The following is a 24,997-nucleotide window of genomic DNA, read 5'->3' as shown; positions in this document are numbered from 1 at the left end:
TGATAGCGTTCCTAATATCCGATTCAAAAAGGACCATTTTGTCCATGGACTTAAGGTCTTCAACGTTTTCCGCCGTTATCTCCACTATTCGTTCTAAATTTAACCCAACAGTGCTAATCATATCTCAGACGACGTTTTTTCTATTTTCGTTCCCGTTCGTAATAACCAACTCTATTGGTTTAATACAATCCTTCTCTAAAGGATAACAGGGCTCAACTGTTTCCTCATTCTCAACATGCTGAGCGCTTTCGTTATCTGGACGACTAGCGGATTCAACTGTTTTCACGTTATTCTCAATATCATTCGTGATCAGCATCATGTGATGAAGCCTATTTCTTCCCTTTTCGCTATCCATTGCCTCCACCGTAATTTTTCCACTTCCGGGCGTTATATCTTGAATTTTATCTTCCATCAAAACGCGCACTTCGTTTTCGTTAGATAAATTAGTTTCTCCCGTAACTTCGACGGGTTCCAAGATTGTAATAGCATCGTTTACTAGTTCGTGTAACAGTTCGGATGATCTTTCGTCATTATTTAGTGTCGGTTCTTCTACTTCTTCAAAGGTTACTCTTCTGTTAACCCTTCCTTTTTTGCCGGTACTTAAAGTGGGTGTTTTATCAGAAATTTCAGCAGTTTTCCTCTTTCTGCTTAGTGAAATTGAAGTTTTGGTACTACTACCAGAACCCGGATATTTTCGTTTAGCGCGTTCTTCACTTCGATCTGCCATTTCAGAAAGAGAGTAATGGAGCCGCTTTGTTAATGGAGTTGTTTATTTTTCGCTCAAATACAATTTAACCGCCAACATATGAAAACATGGAGCCCAAGGATGATCTGAGCGATATTTACAAGAACATACGTCCGCATCCGGTATCACTAAAGATTGTTTTTCGGGAATCCATTCAAATGGATTTGTAACAACGTAACCTTCGCTTTGGGGGTCATTGGAAGGCTGAACGCAATCATTCTGAACGCAATACGAAGCCATAGATTCCTTAACGTATTGAATGGATTGATCGCATTTTATAATAGGTTTAAATTTGGGAATTCCATTACAAACGCTTTGAACAATTTCGTGAGCTAGTCCAACGTTCAGTTTGGGGATTTCTATCTTAAGAGTTTCACTGTAAGCTGATAGGTCGTAGCCAATATTAAAATCTTTCAAAGACTCGATTTGAAGTAGATAACTACTTAATATGACGCTGCATAAATCATCCTATGCGAAGTTCCCGCTATCAAAATAAGTTTGAAATTGTTCAACGAATGTTGTTCAGCGCCGAAAACGTTTTAGTTCTTGATTTTGTCGCTCCATTTTGCAAATGGTTTTTAAGATTTAAGTCGACGTAAGCTGAAAAATCCTTTGAGCAGCAAACTTTAAAGATAGTAAAATGCACTCCAAAGTTACTTTCGGAGTCCATAGTTATGGCGTCGATTAAATAACGGAATGATTGTTCTTCAAATTGCGTTGCCTTTCCTCTTTCAAAATGTATATTTTCCGTTTTAAGAATTGAATCGCGAGTTAATCGTAAATTGTTTATCACGCATTCGTGACTATTGGATAAAGCGGCAAGTAGTTCTTTATCCAAGTTCGTAATGATTGGTATATTTCGACCATATTTATCCAATTTGAGTAAAGGAACTATGAACTGGAACCAAAGATATTCGTGAATCTTATGATTATTATTTCCATGTAAAATGAAAAATACAGGAAACAAGGATCATTTTGCACCTCAGTATTTCGAACAAAAACGGATGAGATAATGTAATTTTCTAATTGACAGATCGATTCGTAGAAAATTAATTGCTCGAAGTTTACGTCAATAAAAGAAGCTTTTATTATTCTAGTAGATAGATCAATTGACTGAGGGGCGGCCCAAATAGCGAATAAATCACTACAAATACCTGTTTGTAAAATTATACCTTTCATTGGATCTTTTGCAAGGTAGTCAATGTTATACAATAAATGATTTGAACACATATTCGAGACGTTATTTTAATTATTTTTTACTTCAGTGTGTACTTCCCGACTTGTGCCATCAGACATGGTTGGTTTAGAGGGCAAATTCTTTTCAGTTGCTTTCTCTGGAAAACGATCACCGCAAAGCGATTCATCTCCGAGATAATGCGCAATTACGCCTAATTTCGATTTGTTGCTCGAGTCGCGAATTAGGTACATTATTTTCTTAAAGCTAGAATCGTAATTCTTATTTCCGGGGCCAGTAGTCAAGTAATAATAATACTGAATTAATGGTTTGTTTTTATTTACTCCTGTATGTACATTTGCTTAAAGGCCAACGCAAGCTCTGTGGCAAAATAAAGAAAAAGTAACGTGCTTTTTAACCCCCTACACCCCCCCTCAGTACGGGCGAGACCACGCAGAGTTTACTGTAAATTTCGCACTTTGCATACATATTCACACAAATGCCAGCTCACTTGCGTTGCCCTTTAAATACCATGAGATAACGTCAAACGTTACGTCTCGAATTCGACTTTCGGGAGTCAAGAATGCGAACATGTCACCACCAATTATTGAAACAGGGTTAGGAAACGCAGTTGTGAACACTGTACCTTCTTCAAACGTTTGAGCTTCGATGGAAGTTAAAATGTCTTGAATATGCTTTTGAGACAATGTACGCCTGACTTTCGTTCGAAAAGCACCTCCTATTTGATTGCTAGGTACACTGTTAGCATTTGGGTTGTTTAGAGCCATTTCCACGGATTTTACGTTCGCAATTACTTCTGACTCATTTTCAATGTAATTATTACTTTCATTGTCCAAACTTAGAAGTTCAGGCAGTTACATTAAATTACCTACGCTTTGATTAGTCTTTACGTCGAAAACCATTTTGGTTTGATTTTCGTCACCATTTTTATTACTGGTTGATTGATCGAATTCAGGCATTTTGCGTTTCTCAACGTCACCATCATGTGTTTCAATTTCGTTGCAAACCATTTTGGCTTGATTTTCGTCCCCATTTTTATTACGAGTTGATAGATAGCGTCGTTATCAGCGTTGGTCATTCTAGCCGTAAACAATTTTACACTAGTGGATTTTGAAGGATTTAAACTTGTTACTATTGGCTTTAAAGGTGAAAACTGAAAATCTTTGACATTTTTTTTCGGAAATTTAAGCAAACGAGCAACGTAATTTGACCTAATTTCGTGGATTCTATCAAGGTAAATAAAATTTAAAAAAAACTCGGGCTGTATATTTAACATTTTGAAATCCTTATTTGGTTGATTATACATTTCAATTATCTCAGAAACAATGTATCTCGCTATAATTTCTTGATAAGCCTTGTTTTCATTTATCTGAAAAGTGATGCCATAATGGAATATTTATTTTCTAATTTTATCAAAGGTACCATCTAAAAATTCATCTACATTAAGGCCAAGAAGAAATGACTCGAACCTTTTCTGTTCTTCACCTATTTCTTTGGGTACCCAAATTCCAGGGTTCGGGTTTACAATTCTTGGTTTGTATTTCCTCGACATAATGGCGTTCAATATATCTCTTTTCTCAATTCCTGTAAAAAAAAGTTATAATTCACAACTAATATTACTAACTCTTTTAATAAGACAACTACTCTCTAGTTTTATTAAAGTAAGAAAAGATATTTCCACGAATAAAAGAGTTTAAAGCTCAAATAGAAAAGAATTAATTTGAAATTTATGTAAATATTGTTGAAGGAATTTAAATTTTAGGTGTTTTTTATCACAATTAAACCGAGCGAATGCGTTATATTTTTTGGTCAATTCTAAAAAAAAAAACTTTTTTTAGCCCCTGGAGGAAAACTAAGATTCAGAGGAGGCATATTTCCGTAAATAATGTTAGATTGTAATCCCAGGCGTCCGGGAGGCAGAGTTTGTGGATGGTCGTGTGAGGACGACTACCAATTCCCCAACGGGTGGTCGGAATACTTCCGCCACGGGTGTCCCCACCCCTGTCCCCACGTATCCCCCCGTTGGCGTGGCCGTTACACATATCTCGCCCTGATTAATCAGATGGTGTTTCGCCGGGCTCGCGGTCTTCTCAGACTCAATCAGCCCTTTCTTCCTTGAATAAAAAAAAATGTTAGATTGAACTATTGAAATGAAATTGTAGGACGTGATCATATCTCGCTTTCTAGAATTTAACACGTTAAATGCTCGTGCGTATTTTTCAAAATTAAAATGATTTTTTTACGGGACGTAGACTTAAAGGGGAAGCGCAAAGCTATAACCAGCAACAAACAAAGGCGAATGGGTTATGAAAAACTATTTTTTTTCTCGAAAACCGCGTCAAAAAATATTAAGCAGTTGTTTTTAAATAATTTTTTTTTAAATTTTCTTCTTTTCACTTCTGAGCGACTGAAGAGCCCTCTTTTGATTTCGCGACGAACAACGATGTCATCTTTGAGATCATGAGAGTGCGCGCGCGGTTTCAAATCAGGCTTAGCGTGGAGGCCGTTGAGAATGACGTTAGGGATTATAAAATGGTGGTGATTTTACAGCGAGTTAGATTGACATCGAAACGGAAATAACTATTTTGAAGCACTTAGACACAATTTGGCAGATAAATGGATGTGTTTTTTTATATTAATTATGGCCTCGGTTGACTTTTACACAGCAAATAAGCCAATATCTGGAAAAGCTTGGCGCTTTCCCTTTTACATTGTGGTAAATTTTGAAATTCTAATATATCTGGCCATGGGTCGAAATTTAAAATTCGCGCTTCCTCTTGACTCTTGACACGGAGTAGGCGTGAGAGATAAGTGAGTGTGTCTACCGATAGGGGCCCCTGCGGGCGGGTGAAACGGGGGTGAAACGGGCCCCTGTGGGGGTAAGCATTCCCCCCATTTTGCGTACATTTTCGGCGGGGTCAAAAGGTTAGCTGATTTACGAGGTTAGATGATTTACGATGTTACCCTCATAAAACCTGGGTCAATAGGTTATCTGTCGCTATTCGGCACGCGGTGTGGACTGACGCGATGTTATGCAAATAGCCGTTAAACAGTTTCCGTCAAAACCGGTGAATGTCTGGCCCCCCAGTCTTTCGAGTTGGTAATAAATAGGGTTTCCGCCGACAAACACTTTTCCACCCATTATTTTCCATCTTATATATGAGCCCCTAAGGGTTGTAAAAGGGTACTGTAAAATAGCGGGTGGTCATCGGTAAAAGTGTTTTGGTAAAAAAGAGCAGAGTGTATACAAATTATAAGGTTTTATTTATACATTCAAAGTTACAGTACATTAAGCGGATGAAAAAAAACGCTTAAAGATAAAACAATTTAGTTTTAATATATTTATGGTTTGTAGATACCATAGCGAACAAATTGTACAAGTTAAATACGCAAAACATATTTTGGTTGGCAACTGTTTCTTTAAAATCGTCAATAATTTTAAATGCTGTTACGTAATTGGACGCATAGCGGACAACGGTATCATACCTTTCACGTTCAACCGATAGAAATAAATTGTTGGGCGCGCATGGTTCTTTATACAATATTTCGTAAATTTTACGATAATTATCGGTTATAATGTAACCCATTAATTCAAAGAGTTTTTGGTTCACTTTAAGGAGTTGAATGTGCGAATTAATGAAATATTTGAGTCTGTCCAATTCTCGAGTTTCAGGCGCTTTGATTACGACCGACGCTTCGGATATCGTACTTTGTAAGGTTAATTATTTTTGGTCAGACATGGCGGCGGTCACTAGCGCATCAGATAGCGGGAACGGTGATTGAAAGGGCAGCCGTTGAGGATCATTTATTTGTTCCCAGTGGCCGTATAAATCGTCCCAGGCGCGCGAAGACATCTCAAAGACCTGGTGTGAGACTTTATTGCATAGAGCTACAGATATATCGAGTTCAGACGTGAACCAAGTAGTAACGAAAAGCTCGGATGAAAGTGAATACCGAGGGTTAACTTTCCGCTGAGTCGGATCAAATTTAGACATTTTAGTAGGTCCTGGAACGTTATCTACACAGCTTCGTTTAGACATGATGCTCGAGAAACGGTTTGTAGTGTACTGCCGATGGATGACGGGGGTGAATGTCTTATATATAGCGATAATAATTTGATGTAATGGGTTGACTCAATGACTCACGCGATTAGTCAAATTATGCGGTGTTATGTGTATAGCGACGGCCATATTGGTAAACCAAAGAGATAGAAATTCTACAAGTCCCATTAAAAGTAAAATCAACGCGATTAGTAATGCGTTTTTAGGATTGTTAGCGATAAGCCGACTAACGGGAGAGGCGGAGATAGAACCTACCATACCGGAAGTTATCTTTAAACTAAATTTATCAATAAACCAAAAAACGGATTTAAACTTTATATATTTTATAAAAAAAAGCAAATGGCATACAAAGTATTAAAATAAACAAATAACTAAAATAAACAAATGACTAAAATATACAAAAAGAAATATTGACAAATAACTAAAAAATAGAAAGGAATTATTTACAAATTAAAATACAAACGAGAAATACAAAAAATATACAATAATTATAGATTGTCGATGAGTAGTTGTTGGAGCATGTCGTGGAACAGCCCCTCTGTGTCGTATACAGATTGGGCTTGCTCCTCGCTGTCGGCGTACGCGAGACACGCTCCAACCTTCCACCGACACAACTCGCTTATCTCGAGCGAAAGTCTAAAAAAAAGGTGTGGAGGGTTGTATGACGTAAATTTAAATCGTATGAAATAACTTAAAATTACCTTTGAGCGAATGCCACGACTTCGAGACTGGGTTGATGGTCTGCTCTCACGAGGTTCCTTTTTAGAAAAAAAGACTGAGCAACACGGCGTTTTTTGTAAAAAAATACATGCGTACGTTATAAGCGAGTCGCTAGGCGGGAATAACCGGAGCCTTGGGTCAATTTGGTCTAAGTCGACCGGCTCTAAAGGTATCACAGCCCGATATGGGGTGTCTAATAATGGAATTATATAAAAAAAGAGACAAGGTATAAGATAAAACATTTATTTTTATAAGCACAGCCTATTATGAAAAATGAGGTCTAATAAAACCCGCAGGGTTTGGAGGTCGCTCTCCAGCTGAACCGCCGACATCGCCAATGACGGGGAGGTCGTCACAGTCAGGAACGCCCGGGCCTCAAAGAGGGCCGAAACGTCTCTGATGAGACTAAAAAAATATATAATTTAAAATACGGAATATATTTTTATCAATATTTAGGTATAAATTCAAGCTTACCCATCCCCGTCAATGACGAAACCGGGTCCGGCGGTAGGGATTACGTCGGCGGGTCACTGGAATTGTTGTTCCGGATAACTTCCTCCTCCTTCACCTTCCGAAGAAGAGCGACTCCAGCTACCCGCTTCAGCAGCAGCCTCCAAACCCTGCGGGTTGAACAGGTATTCACCCTCTTGGATTAAGGCGAAGCTAAAAATATATATTATTATTAAAAACCCCAGCCAAAATCGAAAAAGGGTTTATTTGGGAAATACCAAAATAACATTTAGAGATCACCGAGCTAAAAAACTCACATGTCGACGTCCTCATCCGAGAATAGTGGCGATGGACTTCTGGATGTCATGATAGCAGAGTTGTGATGTCTTGCGGGTCCAGTTCCAGGGTTATTATGCCAAAAGGACCCCCATACCCACTTTGAGGGGCACCCCCCCCCCATACGTAGGGGCCATTTGGGATGTAAAAACAAAAATCTATGAGAATCCCTCGTAGTTTAAACTGAAATAGTTAAGAGGATCTATTCCACATAGTTTATGGGGATCCATAAAAGTCTACGCGCAACAGCATTCATTTATAACCATTTTTTCGACAAAACGTTTGTCCCCAAAAAATATCTAACACTTTGAAACGTCTTTTTTTAAAAAAGTTTTTGAGTTTATAACTGTCACCTCTTTTACCATGACCAGCCTTCTACGCTTAAAAACAGCTGTGAAAACAATCGCTTTTTATAAACATTTCGGTGCGCAAAAAAAGCACACTATTTTAACAATACCCGATTTGACGCGTCATGTTAAATTCAGGAGTCGCGCGTGGGTCAAAGACAAACTTAATTTGCATCGTAAAAAAGGTTAGGGTTGACACAAAAAAAAGAGCCCTAAACCATTTTCCCTTCAAAGAAAAAGACCGTAGGGGCCTACATCGTTCAATTAAGACTCGAGCGGCGTGGGCCCAAAGGATTCCACCCTAAGGGTTTGGTGTCTAATAAAACAACGGCTCGTAAAAAAATTTGGGCCGCTCGGAGAACAAGAAGGGCACCGTCAAAAAGTTTTTTTTTCGTATATTCATCCAGCTTTGACAAAATAGTCAAAAGAGTTTTCGGCGGCTCTTTTGAAAAACAACCTTTGTCAGCGATAAAAGGATAAACCGCCACCAAATTTATGGGGCTATCATTAAAGTAGCCATTGATCACTATCGATCCTTAAATTTATAGGCTTAAAAAACAGTGGGCCCATCTTTTAGAAAACAATCGAGTTTTATATAATAGAGTTTCGAATTAACGACGTGATATTATTTTTATACAGCCTCAAAAGATACGTATAAATAGAGCCCGATCGGTCAAAGAAACTTCACTAATCAGCGGAATTCTCAAGTTGGAAGTCGTTTTCTTAGCACCTAGAAAAAATGGATAGCGAAAGCTTATGTTGGTTTCTAGACGATTTGGCGGTAAATAGACCCTGGTCCGTACCCCAACTGCTGCAATTTTATTACGGAATATGTTTATTTTTAAATTTAGAGCCGGGCTTTGCACCAAATAAGTTACCCGCAATCTTTAGCCGTCTAAGTTTTAAATTAATTTTGACGGTTATTGAAATTTTTGAAACTGTTCAATCTATCCCCCACGTTCCAGAAGCGTGCCAAACGGTAGCGGAACTCCGATTATTTAATCAAGCATTACCGCCTCGGTTAGGCGAAATGATTGAAGCTAGATATAATAAGCGGGAAAAAGAATTACTCGAACTCGAGTGGGATGCTATGTTGGGTGCCGAATATGACGAACCGGTGTTGGAATATTTGAAGAGTAAGTTTTTTTCTCTCGTACCGCGTATCAAAAATATATAAGAAATTAAAAAAAATATTTATTTTTTATAGACACCCCTGAAATTGTCACGGTCGATGATGCTGGAGACCCCGAACCGCGTGAATCCGCCGAAATGGTGGACGACTATTTCAACGACCTACTTAACCAAAGCGGTTACAGGGAGGAGGAGGGAGATTTCCCAATTGTGGGGTATATTGATTTTGAGGACCCTAATTTTGGGTCAGAATGAAAAACAGTTCCCGAACTTCAATATGACGGGAATTGAATTGGAAGCTGAAATATCTGATAATATAGCGGAAGGGCTTGCCAGGGTCACTGAAAGGGTATTACGCGATGTAAACCCCGCTGACATGGTGCAACTAGTAATCCGTAGTTCGGCGCTGGGTGCGGCGCATCCCGATATTACCATTTCATTTAGGAGACGTGACCAAATTGATATTGATGCCCTTCTCGACGAGATTTCAGAATCTATATACTCAGATGAGGAAGAAGCGTTTTTCCTGGCACCCGTTAATTTAACTTTTTCCATTGTCCGGCTACCCCAGGGCGGTGGCTGGACAAAACGGAAACGACTAGAGACATTTGCCATGTTTTCTAGGAATAGACAATCAATTGTCCGTATTGCGAACAGCGACTCAATATGTCTAGCTAGAGCTCTTTGCGTCGGTGTGGCACTGTGTAAATATCAGACTAAAAACGGTCTATGAAACTTTGTCGCATACCAAAGAAAACAATCTGGCTCAGCGAGCCGAGGCGCTCCTCCTATGCTCCTAATCGGGTGTCCGACCTAACAAAGAATGCGCGTCGCCAGAGTCAATTAGAAAATTTAGAACGTATCTGAAAGAATACGATATTTTAATCTATCAAATCAAAAACAGCTGGCCGACCTTGGTGTACGATTCTAGAGTACGAGCCTGTATGGACAAAAAACGTATTGTACTTTTAAACGAGGGGGCGCATTTCTAGTTAAAAAGCTGGCTCCCTTATCCGGGAAAGAAAAGTTTTGTTCAAAGTGTCTCGAGGGGTACAGACAAGATAGCATCCACGCGTGTTCAGACTATTGTTTCGCGTGTTGCCGGGCCATAAAATGTACCGGAGATATAATAAAATGTACCGACTGTTTACGTAAGTTTACGGGTGTCGATTGCTACGCGCATCATAAAATAAAATTAACCGGCGATAAATTACCATTATGTCAAAATTTATTTCATTGCTCGGAATGTTCGATTCTAATCGATTTGACTAAACGCGACGGACAGCGGCATTCTTGTAACGAACAGTATTGTACAGTTTGTCGTAAGTTTTCCCCCTCGGGACATCAATGTTACATCCAAGTAATAAAAGACCCGCGACGCCCCTCACCGCGTTTCGATTCCAACGGTCAGCCTACGCAAATGTGGATATTTTACGATTTTGAAACGGTCCAAACCAAACGGCACCCGGATAAGAAAAACTGTTATATTCATCAACCCATTTTATGCGTGTCGGAAACTTATTGTTGCGCGTGCGTTGATACCCCCGACGTAGCATGTAAATTTTGCGGCGTTCGCCAACGACAATTTCTGGGTTCAGATTCCGCGCGAAAGTTTTTCGAATATTTAAGAACACTGGCTCGGATAAGAAGAGTGACCGCGCTGGGCCATAATGCGAGTAATTATGATACGCAACTCCTATTGCAAGTTATAATGGAGAGTGCCGACTCGTTTGAGCCTGATCCAATAATAAATGGAACTCGCATCTTGCAACTGAAACTACACAATTTAACTCTATCGGATTCGTATAATTATATACCCATTCCTCTGTCGAAATTCGCGGATACGTTCGAACTGGGCCGCGAATATACGAAAGATTTTTTCCCCCATTTTCTATTCAACGTAGTTGATAATAATTTTGACATTTACAGACCCGAGCAAACAAACTACGTCTCGGAGAACTCGCTCCCCCCCCTTGGAAGCTTACGGTGCTCAATATTTCACGGCGAAAGACCGCGAAAGTTTTAACAAATGGTACGCTCTCGAAACCGAAAAGAGTTCGGGATTTAATTACCTCGAAACGTTAAAACTCTATTGTTCTAGAGATACCCACATATTAGCTAAAGGCTGTTTAAAGTTTATGAAACTATTTCAGGACTTGTGCGAAGTTAATACGTTTAGCGTGGGTGTGACTATCGCGTCAGTGTGTAGTTACGTGCTAAGGAAAAATTTTTGGAGCCAGAAACGATTGGCATAATACCGGCTAATTTGTATCGGTTATCCGAGCATCAATCCACCGAGGCTTTAGAGTGGCTGGCTTGGGAAGCGCATGTCCGGAATGTTACCATCGTATCAAAGCTGAATGGGCGAGAACCGCGTGCTGGAAAAATTAAAATTGATGGTCTAATCGGTGAGAAAAACGCTCTACAATATCAGGGCTGTTGTTAAGTATTATTTCGAAGAGACAAAATATAAACAGGTTTCTTTCACTAAAGGTTTCACGGATGTAGGACTTGCTTCGGGGACTCTGTAAATAGGAACCAGCCTTTATACGCTAACGCGAGCGATACCCTTAATACACGATTTTCCAACACGATGTGGACAACCAATAAACTTAAAGAAATGGGTTATACCGTCATTCAACAATGGGGGTGCGATTGGATTTTGGAAAAACAACAAAATCCTGCCATAAATGAATTTTTAAAAAATTCTAATTTTTCGGAAACTTTAACTGAGCGTTTAGATCCCCGAGCCGCTTTTTTTGGGGGCAGAGTATCAGCCTTACGAACGTACTGTAACGTTGAAGGGACCGACGATAAAATTTTCTACGTGGATATTTGCAGCCTGTACCCTTTTATAAACAAACGGTATTATATCGAAAAATATATATGACGAAAACAAATATTTAAGTGTGTTTTCCCTTTTATAGCGGCAAAGTCCCCGTGGGCCATCCGACAATTCTGCTCGGTACCGATATTCCAGCCATTGACGATTTTGACGGATTATTGTTATGTAACGTGCTCCCACCAACCAATTTATTCCATCCTATCCTTCCGTATCGGACCGTTAACGTTTGCGCTATGCCGGATGTGCGCCGATTTACGGTACCAGGGTGACTGCGAGCATTCTGACGACGAAAGAATGCTTAAAGGCGTTTGGGTAATCGACGAATTAAGATGGGCAGTAAATCGCGGATACAAAATTACAAAAAAAATCGAGGCCTGGTCGTACAAGGTGACGCAGTACGATCCTGCAACGGACAGCGGCAGCATTTTTCGAGACTACGTTGACTGTTTCCTAAAAACCAAGGTGGAGGCTAGCGGATGGCCGTCAGAATGTCAGACTACCGAAGCCAGGGCCGAGTACATTGCGGCTTTCGAGCGTCATGAAGGGGTCAAATTGGACCCTACCAAAGTCTCCAAAAACGAAGGACTTCGCGCCATCTCGAAACTAATGCTGAATTCCATGTGGGGTCTGTATGGATTTTATTAGCCCATGGGCTTATAAATCATATTAGGTAGCGTGATAGATATTAAAACGAGCTTTTTTTCCAGAAAACTCGGTCAGCGATCCATTGTGACCAAAACTGAAATCGTTCGCGAACCCAAAGTGTTCTTTGAACTGCTATCAAATCCGGAAATCAACGTAAAATCGGTTTTGACAGTCAATGATACGACTCTTCTAGTGAAATCAGCCCCCATCAAGGAAGCGGAAATCTCTCTAAAACATACAAATTGCGTAATTGCCGCTTATACAACCTGTCAAGCGAGATTAGTCTTATTAAAATATCTAGAAATAGACGGAGAGAACGCGTTATATTTGGACACTGACGCCCTCCAGTACGTCTCGAAACAACCCCTTATAGCTACGGGCCATTATTTGGGCGATATGGTCAGCGAGTTATCCGTTTATGGAAAAAATTCGTTTATTTACGAAGCCGCGTATGGCGGGCCAAAAAAATACTCGTTTTGGGTGAAAAATCCGGATACGGGCGAAAAATTTAACGTTACTAAAGTGAAAGGATTTCGAATTAATGTCGGTAATCAGCATATCATTAACGGCGAAAATTTAAAAACTATGCTAGGAGTGACTGACGAAGAAACTGAAATACCGGAGGCGTTTGCCGTGCCTCTCCCCAAACAAATACGTCGACTTCCGGATCATACGCTCGTTAGCGTCGACTTGGAAAAAGCGTATCGACCCGTAATGGACAAAGTTCGGGTTTTATCGAATTACCTAACAGTTCCATTCGGATATAAAATACGCGCTTAAAAAAACCTTCGCTCTTATGGGGGCGAACCGCCTCGCCCCGTCTCCGCGGTCGAGAGTCGCCGTCTCCGGGTTCGAGAGAGAGAGAGAGAGAGAGACGCGCGCGCGTTCTCTCTCGATCCGCTATCCGCGCGCGTCTGGGTCACGAGGGGGGGGGTGTGTCTCTAGCGCGCCGGCCGCTATCCACGTGGGAAGGGGGTGTGTCACGGGAAAACCTTTTTTTGTTATTGTCAAAAATAAAAATATTATATATAAAACAAATGTCCATTTTATTTCATTTTGGTTTCAGCTACGCGGTGATAATGTACCCTTTTTATCACAGTTGTAACATCATACTTTGCGGGCCTAGCCAAAGTGGTAAGACATATTTCCTAGAAAAACTGATTAAACATTTAAAACAAATGTTTGAACCTCAAATTGAAAAAATCACTGGTTTTACGGCGAGGATCAGCCTGGATACGATAAACTTAAAAAATATAACGTTATATTTCATAAGGGTTTACCATATCCTGACTTATTTGACGGCTCGAAACGTATACTGGCCGTTTTAGACGATTTAATGGGAGCGGGTCAAAAGGGAGAAGTTGCCCAATTGTTCACCAAAGTCTCGCATCATCGTAATGTTAGCTTTATCTACATAAGTCAAAATTTATTTCATCAGGGTCGCGGGTGTCGCGAAATTTCCCTCAATGCGCACTACATACTTTTAACGAAAAATGTACGGGACAAAACGCAGATTAATTGCTTAGCGCGCCAAATGGCCCCTGATAAATCCAACTTTGTTATCGAAGCGATTTCTGACGCGACTAAGGAACCAAACTCTTACGTATTGATCGATCTTCAGAAAGATTGCCCCGACTCACATCGGATCAGAACTAATATTTTCCCCGGCGAACAAGTGTCAGTATACATCCCGAAATAATAATAATTTTCCGAGGGTGGTTAGTTACCACACACCCCCCCAGCGAGTCGAATTCATTCGATGTACAATGTCTCGACGAGTCAGGTCGCAAAAACAACTGCTCGAATCGATCGGCAAATTAAAGGGCGTTAAGAGACGTAATATTTTAATTAACGCCAATAAAGAGTTGATCGAAGCGATATCCGATTGCGTGTATAATACGCTTATAGGGAATATACGTCTAACCACGATGCAAAAACTACGATTAAAAATACACCGTAAAACGTTACGCAAAATTGCCCAGAAAAAATTGGGCTGGCAAACTAAAAAACGAATATTATTAAATCAAAAAGGTGCCGGATTTTTATCGTTTCTTCTGCCTATTGTGTCGTCGCTCGTGGGAGCCCTAACAGGTTGAAAATAAAAAATGTTAAGATACTCGAAAAAGATGACTTTAGCGCCGATTACGGCACCCCATCAGCACCTCAAACCGGATATTGACACGGAAATGGCGGATATTTTAAAAAGCGAAGCGATCGATGACAGAACCAAGTGGAAGATATACGAAGAGATGCTACTGACAAAGCACGCTCGAAATAAACCGATTGAAAATAACGATAAGCCCAGTTTCGAAACATTAGTCAATCTGTTCCCGCTAGGATACAGAGCGAGCGCCCGAGCTATATTTAATCATTTGATTTCGGACAGCGGTCGACTGAGGTGGGACAGCCAGGGGCAGATTTTATTAGACGGTGAAATACAAACTGATTCTGATATTGTTGATTTAGTATATTATCTAATAAGTCCTCACGCGCCGAGACCCCAGAGTTGGTCATAATTTAATAACCTGGTGGGTAAACTACGAAAAATCACCCCTCAAGCCCTCCCCACCACCACCACCCCATTACCGTCTACTTCTTCGTTCGTAACAGCTTCCGCCCCCAGGCCCCCATCTTTCGCTCACATCCTCCAAACGAAATAAAACTTTGTCGTCAGCGGTTTGGCCTAATTCTTTCGCGACACCTCGACAGTCACCGTAACTTTGGTCGCCTACTATTAAGAGCCGTTTACGTAAAAAAAAACGCCTAGTGCCAAAATTTTGAAATGGGAGAGTTACCGATAAACGTAACGACTAGACTCGAAAAAAAATATTTCGATTCTCGTAATCCAGCTAGCTACGGGGGTGTTGAAAAATTATACGACTCTGTCAAAGAGCTCGGAATATCTCGGGAGAATGTTGAAACGTTTTTGCAAACTCACGACGCCTATAAGTTACATAGACCAGTCATTCGAAAATTCCAACGACGAAAGATTTGTGTAGGAAACAGACTAGACCTCTATCAGACTGATTTGGCTGATATGCGCTCTTTAGCGAGCGACAATTCCGGGTACACATTTATTCTTACTTGTATAGATTGCTTTTCGAGAGTGGCATTTGCCGTCCCCCTAAAACGTAAGACCGGCGCGGAGGTTTTCGCGCGCCCTGAAAATAATTTTTAAAGAGCGGGGCAAGCCCCGCGCTATACAGTTCGACCGTGGGTTGGAGTACGTTAATTCGACTGTTTTGAAACTCCTAAAAGAGGAGGGCGTTAGACATTACCATTCCGAAAATAGCGATGTTAAAGCCGCGATGGTAGAGCGTTTTAATAGGACCCTGAAACAGCGCATGTATCGTTTTTTTACTCATAAAAACACGCGACGCTATCTCGACGAGCTGCCCAACTTAATTCATTCGTATAACGCCAGTTATCATACGGCAATTAAAATGGCTCCCTTCGATGTAAACGACAAAAATATTCTTCAAGTTTATAGAAATATTTACAAACCAGGGCAGTCTCAGCCAGCCGCCCTCAAGCCCCGAAAATGCCGTATCAAAGTCGGCGATTACGTAAGGATTACCCAAACTGCCAGACCGTTTTTAAAAGGATACAGCGATCAAAATTGGAGCGCCGAAATATTTAAAGTTGTTTTCAAGAATACTAAAAGACCTCTTCAATTTAAGCTCGTTGATTTGGCTGACGAACCCATCACTAGATATTTTTATTTCAAAGAAATTCAACGAGTTATAAAACCGGAAGAATATACAATTGACAAAGTATTAAAGAAGCGACGCTCAAAGGGTAAAGTCGAATATTTCGTTTCCTGGTGAGGTTATCCGGCTACATTCAATTCTTGGGTTTCTGCTAAAGATGTCCAAAGCCTTTTATCTAACGATACCCAGTAATTCAAATCTCGAGATATTTCCGAATAATACGGTAGCCTGTTTCACGATAAAATTACCCGAACCTATCGAATTAAAGGGGGGGGGGTGGGAAGTTGCGTTGGTAGAAATATTGTATCCCTTTTCGTTTTACAACGTGTTGCCCTATGACAATTACGTCTATTTCCGCGTTAATCCTGACCAGCATGGGGGGCAGGCTGACCCTAAAATGGTCGGGACGATGCGAGAAATCCCTCCGGGGCATTACTTGAGTATAGACCATTTACTTAAAGTAGTAAACGACACCGCGCTATGCACCACCGCTAATGTGTGTCTTACCCATGATCCGCTGAACGGACACGTGACACTGGTTGGAAAAAATATTACCCCCTATGGTGTATTTATGAGTGACGGATTGAGCAACACGCTAGGATTTGAAAGAACTAAAACTGTTGCGGGTAGAAGCGAGAAACCGGCTCGCTTAAATTTCCACATTCCGCCCCAAATTTTCGTTTATTCCGATATCGTCGCTGATCAAGTTGTGGGTTCGTCGCTCGTCAAATTGTTAAGAATAATAGCGGTTGACGAATCAGCCCGATTTGGTACTCATATCGAGAAAACGTACATTTCGCCGCATTACGTGCCCATTGAGAAGAAATACTTTGATACTATCCAAATAGATCTACGCGACGTTAATGGGAAACCAGCTCCTTTTGAGTTTGGCAATCTAACAGTAAAACTTCATTTGCGTCCAAGATGCCCTTAAGACACGTTCTTGAAAAAAGACGCTGCGTAGCGTGCCCCTACGCTCAATATTATGTCACTCAGGCGGGGGGGGGGTCTATTCCCGACGTATACGTAGGATCGCCGTATCAGCGGGGGCACGGGCAATTCGGAAGCGGGTTTGGAAGTTTCTTCTCCGGCCTGTACAAGCTAGCGAAACCTTTTCTTTTACGGGGGGCGAAATTTTTGGGGGGTCAAGCCCTCTCCACGGGAAAACAAGTTTTGGCTGATGTATCGACGGGGTCATCCATACGTAAAGCCACCAAACGGCGGCTCACAGAAAAGTACGATGATCTCAAACAACAATACGGGACTGGGAAACGTAAACGCAAAACTAAAAAGAAAACAATTAAGAAAAGACCAAAACGCGGTGGAAAAAAATCATTAGTAGGCAGGAAACGAGCTAGAAAGGTCGTTGATATTTTCTCCTAAAATCATGGGTCATTGCGAAGCGTTGAAAAGTGAACTTGATATTTTCCAAAGCGCGCCTATACAAACTTCAATTGAGGGAGGAAAATGGACCACCTTCAAACCCATCTCGTCGCTGCGAGGTGATACCGTAGAGTTTAATATTCCTGGAAGCGGGCACGAGTATATTGATTTACCGCTTACGTACCTACTTGTTAAAGCTAAAATCGTAGCTGATGACGCTGGTAAAGGTTTATCCGCGTCTGACGTTGTTGGGGGGTGTAATAATTTTTTGCACACGCTATTTAATCACGCGGAAGTTTACCTTAACGGAACCTTACTGTCTCCGTCAGCTTATCGGGCGTACATTGAAACGTTGTTAAATTTTGACAAGGGTGCCAAAGCGTCCCATTTAACAGGCGCGCTGTGGTACAAAGATACGCCCGGCGAAATGAATTCGGTCACGGCCAACGAGGGTTTTAAACACCGGAAAGGATTCACGGATTAGTCGAAAGAAATAGATTTAATTGGTCCGCTGTTTCTTGACGCGCTCAATGTCGAAAAATATTTAATTAATGGAGTAGATTTACGTATTAAACTATCTCGAAGTAAAGCGAGTTTTGCGTTAATGGGTACGCCGAAGCCCGGGGTTCACTATAAAATTATCATTACGGACGCGAGCTTGTTGGTACGTCGAGTCCAAATTGCACCCAAAATACTTATCGCTCACGAAAACGCCTTGTCACGAGCAGCAGCAAAGTACGCTTTTACACGCACCGAAACTAAAATATTCACAATTAACTCGAATATCCGAAACACAGTTATTCCCAACGTATATTTGGGTACCCTCCCGGTTCGCTTGATTGTCGCGCTGGTGGATCACGAAGCCTACAATGGAACCTTGGCAAAAAACCCGTACGCTTTCGAACATCAAGATTTATCGAGTTTAGCTCTTTATGTGGATTCTGATGGTGTGGATTCGAAACCTATTACGCCAAACTACGACGCTGGCCAATATATTCAAGCCTATCATACTTTATTCACGGGTAGCGGGATTCATTATAGAAACACCGGGATCGATATTTCCAGGGAAGATTATGCCCAGGGCTACGCTTTTTACGCCTTCGACATTTCAAACGACCATAGCGCGGGTGAGAGTCATTATTGGAACCCATCCAGACAGGGGCAGATGCGTTTGGAGCTTTCGTTCGCTAAACCAGTCCCGCAAACGTTAAGCTGCGTAGTTTTCACCGAATTTCAAGCCAGCTTTAGCGTAGACAAAGATCGTAACGTTTCTATTGAAAACGTGTAATTATGCGCGGATCCGAGATTTTAGACATTTTGAGACGTACGCGCAATTTTATGGGCGTATTCGCCTCGGATTGTCTACCCGATAAAATTAATAGTTTTCCAGCGTCACTGGTTGTAAATCTGGACCCCCACGATGAACCGGGCAGTCATTGGGTCGCGATTTACCTTGATAAATTAAAACGGGCTTGGTATTTTGACTCGTTGGCGCTACGGCCCATTTTGCCAGCCATTAAACTTTTTTTAAAACAAAATTCGAGAAAAATCACGCCCAACAAGTGGCGACTTCAATCGACAACGAGCGTCATTTGCGGACATTATTGCGTGATTTATATACGTCACCGATCAAAACGTAGAAGTCACCAAAGCTTCTTTAAGTTTTTTTCAGGAAGAGACGTCAAAAATGATATAATGGCCACGAGAAAATTTAACAACCTGTTACGTCATCATAAACGGAGTATAAATTCCCGTCGCGCGACTATACCCCGTTTTATTCATAACTAAACCCTCAGTATCGTGTCGGTGGTATGGCGAGAATGGCCGTTGTCGAATTTGACTTCCCCCCACCAGTGAATTGTCTATTCCGACATCACACTCTAAACACCCGACAACCGTGTTCTTTGGAACGAAGTCTACTTTTCGCCGACTGGATTACCCAGAACCGCGCTGAAATAGACAGTCAAATACGATGTCCATTTTAATTTTTTTTTGTATCACACTATAATATTTTTTTTGACTCGTAAAAGAAAAATAATTTTTGTAATATATCATCTTATAAAAAGTTTTTGTAAAAATAAATATTTTTTATTATCTTATAAATCCGACTCGTTATTTCTCATTGCTCGCGTCATTTTTTTAGATTACGTAATTAATAGTTCATTGTGTCCATTCATTCGCCCACGTTGGAAAAATATTATAAACGTATTTTAGAATTTTAAAAATATTAAGTGTCAATTTATCCAATGTAAAATTTACTTTATACGGTCACCTTTAAAAATAACAATGTATTCAATATAAAAACGTTTATTCATATTTTCTTTACAGCGGTTTTAATATTATGAATTTGATTAGTTTTACAATATTCTTGAAAATAAATCAGAGCAGCCATTTCCTTTTCAGTCGGCATTTTTAATTCGGCTGGCAGGTTAGATGTAGTTGGTTCGGTTGATTCCATTGTGGCACCGCGCTTTTTACATGCCCCAATAAGTTCGTTAAGATAATCGATAATTTTATCATCTGAAATTTCCTCGGCCTCCGTGTAATGGAGAGATTCACTCGCATCACAATCACACGCCAGATCCGAATCTTCTTTCATTGTATTACACGATAAATGTGTCATTAAATGTTGTTTGAAACCTCTCACGGACCGGTATATTTCCGAGCATATCCAGCATTTCTTGGGTACCCTAAGTGGAGACATCTTCCTCTTTCCCATAGCGGCTGGCTTATGAAAACCACAACGCATCTACGTAATCTTTACGTTTCATGGTGTAGATTACGTCATCTTTAGTGAGTCATTTTTAAATTACGTCATTTTTATAGATTACGTCATTTTGGGGGGTTTAGACCCAGAAATATTATTCCGTAGCTCAAAGAGAATCGGGATGGCTAGTCACGAGGATCTCAACACCGTAACCGGTCGGCTAGAAACGTTCAAGCAATGGGACAACGTACACGTGAACAAGGAAGACTTGGCCCGCGCCAGACTTTTCGCTGACGGCATAGTCGAATGCTACCTCTGCCACGGACAGTTAGGCAGTTGGGAAACCGGCGACGTACCCCAAGCGGAACACGACAAATTTTATCTCAACTGTCCGTCACCCGCCGCTTTGGAGGGTCAAGATATCCCGCCATCCGAAAAATACATCTCCGGCGGACCCACAACCAGTCCCGAGGGACACGGCGACGACGTAATCGTAACTCTTACCATCAAACGCCTCGAGGTAGAACATTTAATGAAAATGCTCGTAAAAACGCTAATTTCAGATGGTTCGTTTCAACCCTTTGAGTGAACTTCGGTATATACCCTACGAAGATCGACGTAATTACCATGATATAAATAAAATACATTTCCAAAGACGTATTTTCAATGTAAATCGTATTATACAGCCTGTACTCGAAAAATATCTTAATAAAACCTTATAACTTGTATACACTCTGCTCTTTTTTTCCAAAACACTTTTACCGATGACCACCCGCTATTTTACAGTACCCTTTTACAACCCTTAGGGGCCCATATATAAGATGGAAAATAATGGGTGGAAAAGTGTTTGTCGGCGGAAACCCTATTTATTACCAACTCGAAAGACAGGGGCCAGACATTCACTATGACGGGCCCATTTAACGGCTGTTTGCATAACATCGTGTCAGTTGCTCAGTCCACACCACCTGCGGAATAGGGGCAGATAACCTATTGACCCAGGTTTTATGAGGGTAACATCGTAAATTATCTAACCTATTGACCCTAAAATGGGGGTGCCTCCAGCTATTGACCTTTTGACCTACCGAAAATGTACGCAAAATGGGGGGGAATGCTTACCCCCCCAGGGGCCTGTTTCACCCCCGTTTCCCCCGCCCGCAGGGGCCCCTATCGGTAGACACACTCACTTATCTCTGGCGTGTATAAAAATTGGTGTTACTTTGTTCGATGGATATAGAGATTTGTCATCAATTAATAATAATAATATTAATCAGCGAGGCCGTCTTTACGTATGGGCAAAGTGGGCAATGCCCAAGGGCCCCACAGTTCTTGGGGGTGTTGCGGAAAAAATAATATTCACGTTTTATGTTAGTTAAGCCAAAAACATTTTGTATTATAATTTCGTTACATGATTTCTACTTGACTTAAAAAACTATTCTCATACAAATCATTGAAATGTTAGTGTTACACTAACATTATACCGCTTGAGTGTGTTACTCCTATGTCCTGTAGTATTGTCCAAACAAACAATTTCGTTCGTCGTGTATCTTGCTTAGTACAAATACCTAAGCTATCAAGGTTCTTTAGTTCTTTAGTTCTTTTATTGCTCAACAAGAGGTCTAAGACCCATCACGTTAAGACAGTGGACAATAAAAATTATACATATACAGAGGAGATATTATATACAGTTTGTATGTACAGGTAAACAGTACAATGTGAGGGAAATACAAGGGAAATAAAACAAAATAAAGGAGTTATGTATTACATTATTACATGTAAACGAGTTAAATATAAAGTCCTATTAACTAAGTTAGCTCCTTTCGAAACTGTTTGGGGTTGGGAATGGACTTTAGGAAGTCCGGGAGAGAATTCCAGTCACGGATCGAAGAGGAACTCTCTCCCGGACTTCCTAAAGTCCATTCCCAACCACAAATAGGCTTGGAAATAACGGCGCAGGCGCGTAAAAACGTTTTGGATCATTAAAGGGATCGGCAATTTGTGAAAAGTTGAGTATAGTGGGCGCGAAGCTACGCAGAAGGAATGATTAGCATAGTAAAATTTAAGGACTTCTAAATTCAAATGTGCAAGCTTGAATGCTAAGTTTGACAGGCTTTTCGCATCTCTTCTAAAACAAATTGGCACCCTTTCCAAACCAATTTGGGGCCCCTTTCTAATTTGAAGGGAACACATTGTACCCCTGTACCCCCCCCCGTTCCTACGCCACTGTAACGGTGGTCTTCCTGTAAAAAACAGTTTATTAATTGCCTGCACCAATTTATTTATAAAAAAATTTGGGGTTTACTGGTCCCTGGGACTAGTGTTTTAATTAATTTTTTTCTCCAAAAAATTAACGGTCTGGATCTAGGGGTGGGTACTGTTTAGAATGATAATTTTGTGCCCCCTATCACATGTTTTACTATTTGAAGATTGCGTTTTGGTGAACTTCAAAAATTTAGGGGTCACATTGTTCCCCCTCGACCAAAAATAAATGGTGCCAGGGGCCCCACATCATGTAAAGCCGGCCCTGTAAGTTATCACTACAGGCCTAAGTCATCTTGCGACGTGTAAGGCAGTGGCCGGATTATACAACGTAGGAGGGTGATGGTCAGCCCTTCATTCCACGCGAGCTAGCCGACAGCTCCCTACACCTATTATTACCGTTAACCCGAGCAATTTTTTATGCGAAGGGAAAACCCCTTTAACCAGTGGGAAAAGAACTTTACGCAGGAGTACAAAATCCGTTTGAGTCGCCCAATGACGATCTTAGCTTGCTATGCTCCAATAATTTAAATTTAATCACAATAGTCTATTTTTTTTTGGTGTGCAAAACTATTTGAAAATAGAATTGGTACTTTATTTTTTACGTAATTCTTTAAATCGTTGAAATAGTTTCATAGAAACAACAGAAATATTAAATGTTTTCATTTGAATGATTTTAAAGTATCACTATAAGCTATCAAACTTTATGTTAATGCTCGATTTTCAAATAATAGAAATATAAATTCTAACTTCTTATACTAGTTTTTAAATTTAAAAATTTTAAATTTAAAATCAAAATATTTACCTTTCGAGAATAACAGGGGGTAGTTACAGTGGTGTAGGCAGGATTTTGTTTCGGGGAGGGTACACAATGAAATAAAATAAAACAAAAAAATTTACATACAATCATACGTTTTGGGGGTAGGGGCACGTGCCCCCTGTGCCCCCCTCTGGCTATGCTACTGGGTATTTATGTAAGTAAGGGAGTTCCCAGGATTCAACCCCCCCCCCCCATTGGCAATACCTTTGACTGTATTAAGTTTCCACCTCAATTTCTTTCCCTCGTCTCCCCTTTGAATGATTTCTTATTACGCTACTGATACAATGTTTGATTTAAAACTTTTAAAATAGAAATGCACCGCCACCGCTCTGACCAGGGGGAAACACCACTAAAAACTGACGGTAATTTCTAATGTTAATTCAATGGCGTAGATAGAGGTTTCCCGATCAGGCGGTAACCGAACCTTTTCAATTTACGTCAATAATACACATAAAAAGCTGTCATTCATGAGCGAATCACCTCCATAACTACGCCATTATTACATATTGAAACTATTGATTCATTTCATAATGTTCATTTGCAGTGAGATATTTCAATCAAATTTTAGTGGGAGATCACACCCCCATTGAAATATGTGGTGCTTACGAGGGTTTCAGTATTCCACGTAAGTTTAAAGAAATTTTATTTTATGACTTCTATAGATTGTTTTTTATACATTATACCAATTTATGAAATTTTTTATAATTCACATTTTAGAGAGCAGAGGTCACCGCTATTTCGGAATACTAAATTCATCCGCTACCCTTAGGAGTACCATAAATGTTCTTCGTCGCCTAAAGGCGGAAATTGATCACAAGTATATATTTCGATAATATATTTTTATTATGAATATTGTTTAAAAAAATAATTATTTTGAGAATTTTCCAGAATCGCACCCCTTCCTATATATATAGTAATGCCACTCCGTGCTTTGGCCATGGCCGACATTTAAGGCGTGTTTTTTTCTCTATAGGAAAAAGCATGGGTAACGTTGCGTGACGTCGTACTGAGACGTCTCTATTAGCTTACCTGGTTTCCAGGGCCGGCGGATAATGTGGGTATGGTGGGTAGAAGTACCCACCCGGGAAATTCCGGGTGGGTATTTTACCCACCCGGAATTGATGTCATCAAAGTCGGTACTATGGGGATAGAGCACGGCCATTGTCACAGAATAGCTCGGTTTCCACAATTTTCCAGGGACTACGTATTTTTCCTATCCCCTCCTTGATTAAGTTAATTCTTTCAGTATAAAAACTGCAGAAGTAAATTTGTAAAATAGGTTATTAAATATTAGTTTTTAATTCTAATGAGACAAGCGTGAATAGTAAAATGCAGTCTTCCCAAAAGGGCAAATCACAACTTAAGCATAGACCTTTGACAAGTCTTTTCATTTCCTTCGCGTCCATCCCCTTTCTATTTCTGAAAATACGGTAAAGACTGACTTCTATCGGGAAGTGATGCAGAAGTTAAATACAACACTAGCTTTATCTCATGCTTTAAATATCGGTGCTGTTGAAAACTATGCACGCGGCACTGCCCCGATTGAAATAGATTAAAGTAAATCATCAAAATCAAAATTTAAAAATACATAAAATTACAAAAGCATAATTTTCATAAGTGTATTTAAACGTTAATGTTTGTCGTCA

The sequence above is a fragment of the Leiobunum rupestre genome, chromosome 7 (assembly GCF_980474605.1).
Source record: "Leiobunum rupestre chromosome 7, qqLeiRupe1.1.hap1, whole genome shotgun sequence".
NCBI lineage: Eukaryota > Metazoa > Arthropoda > Arachnida > Opiliones > Sclerosomatidae > Leiobunum > Leiobunum rupestre.
This window is presented reverse-complemented; position numbering follows the sequence as displayed.